Here is a 2,290-nt window from a genome sequence, read left to right as displayed (position 1 = left end):
AAGAGTTATTTACTCAATTGTGTTCTGAAAACCCATTGTTTGTGAGCAGGCTCCACCTTCAATAAATATTCAATACAGCGAAATATACGAAAAACTATGATATGTATGTATATTTCTATGAGAAGGAAGATAAAAGGGTAAAGATTATTTATAAATAAATTAATGTATTCAATAGATGAGATATTGGTACGCTGGCTTCATAAGAAATGAATCAACCAGTGCAAGATGAAAAAAGCATAAAAATATAACCCATGAATAGAAATTTAAAAGGGTTAAGTAATTGTGAAGTCAGCAAAAACAATATAATTAGGATACACCAAGTATTTTTTAATTGTATGTCATATATCTTGGGGTAGCACTAAATTTAGCATAGCCTTTGATGACTTTATCAACAGCATTTAAGAAATCCTTTTCAGTAGCTACGCGCCTTCTTTCACGTATAGCGAACATTCCCGCCTCAGTGCACACGCTTCTTAATTCCGCCCCTGTTGCATTTATGCAAAGTCTTGCAACCAATTCGAACCTAATACCCTTTTCGACACACATTTTACCCGAATGAATATTTAGTATTCGGACTCTTCCTTCAAGATCAGGCAGCCCAAATTCGACTTTTCTATCAAGTCTTCCCGGCCTTAAAAGAGCAGGATCAAGAGTATCAGGTCTATTTGTAGCCATAATAACCTTAACATTTCCACGACTGTCAAAACCATCCAATTGATTAATAAGCTCGAGCATAGTTCTCTGAACCTCATTATCATTTCCAGACTCAAATCTTGTGCCACCAAAAGCATCCACCTCATCAAAAAATATAATGGCTGCCTTTTTAGATCTTGCTAGAGCAAATATTTCACGAACCATCCTTGCACCTTCACCGACGTATTTTTGTACAAGCTCTGATCCTATTACTCGAATAAAACATGCATCAGTTCTGTTTGCGACTGCTCGTGCAAGAAGTGTCTTTCCTGTTCCAGGTGGTCCAAAAAGTAATACTCCTTTCGGTGGATCAATTCCTAATCGAATATATTTTTCTGGATTAAGTAATGGTATTTCCACCACTTCCTTTATTTTCTCGATCTCTTCTTTACAACCACCAATGTCTTGATATGTCACATCAGGCCTCTCTTCGACTTGCATAGCGGTGACGGATGAATCTATCTTTCTTGGCAATGGCAATCTGATTTGGTATTTTGTTCTATCAACACCAACCCGTATTCCTTCTGAAAGATCTTCTAAATTAACTTTAGAACTCTTGCCAACAATAAACTTCGCCATTTGCTTGAGACTTATCATAAATCGTGTTTCATTGCTTTTACTCGTTGTTGGTGCTTTCTCCACGGTTTCCTCTGGCGGAAGTACCTTATTTAGACGAGCAACTATCAATATACTTTCTTCATTCATTGATTTTCGATCACCAGCTAAATCCCAGAGTGTCGGTGGTGCTAGTCCTGTTTCAACTTCTCGCAGGCCGAGCCTGAGTTGTATAGAATCAAATACTTGTGATATCTGTGACTCAATGTCTTGAATCGCTTCATGATGGTAGGGCCTTGAATATGCTAGTAAAAGACTTATATCATTATCGGAAATCGGGTCTGTGTTCGAAGGTACGTCTGCCATTTATAGAGGGCCTTGTAAATTCACATAATTATTCTGACAATAAAATTTTACTTCTATCAAATTTAACTAATTGAAAAAATCTATCTATTCTACAAATAATAACAGAGAAATTTATAATCTAAAATTTTTATCACATGCTTTTTTTTATATTTTAACGAATATCCATAATGAAATATTTATGACAGTTTTTAGCACATTTTTTTATATTTTAACAAATATCCACAATGGAATATTTAAAACAGTTGTTAGCACATTTTTTTATATTTTCACGAATATACATGATAGAATATTTATGACTGTTTTTATCAAACAATTTTTTTTATATTTTAACGAATATACATAATAGAATATTTATGACTGTTTTTATCACATAGGTTTTTTAACATTTTAACGAATATAAATGATCGAATATTTATGACTTGTTTCATCCCATACATTTTTTTTATATTTTAACGAATTTTGGTAAAATAAATGACACAACAGTATAAAATTATGAACCCGAACATATAAAAATATCTCTATTCTTAATCGATTATCACCGAGTATATTATATTCACTGAATATCAATTCATTCTTCTATCTGCGCAATATTTAAATGCAGGGTAAGAAATTATAATAGTTTTTTTGATTACCCTTGTACACCCATGTATTAATCAATCTATTTTTATTTTTAAAA

The 2,290-nt window shown here is 32.8% G+C and overlaps 1 pseudogene; it reads right to left on the bottom strand.

The window, feature by feature from the left end:
* Positions 1 to 327: 327 nt before the first annotated feature.
* LOC147078775 (26S proteasome regulatory subunit 7 pseudogene) lies at positions 328 to 1,614 on the bottom strand (annotated as a pseudogene).
* Between the last annotated feature and the right edge of the window lie 676 nt (positions 1,615 to 2,290).

The sequence above is a fragment of the Rhyacophila brunnea genome, unplaced genomic scaffold (genome assembly GCF_057557595.1).
Source record: "Rhyacophila brunnea isolate RB1 unplaced genomic scaffold, BYU_Rbru_1.0 scaffold_104, whole genome shotgun sequence".
Classification (NCBI taxonomy): domain Eukaryota; kingdom Metazoa; phylum Arthropoda; class Insecta; order Trichoptera; family Rhyacophilidae; genus Rhyacophila; species Rhyacophila brunnea.
The sequence above is the reverse complement of the archived record's forward strand: the minus strand, read 5'-3'. Positions and strand labels throughout refer to the sequence as shown.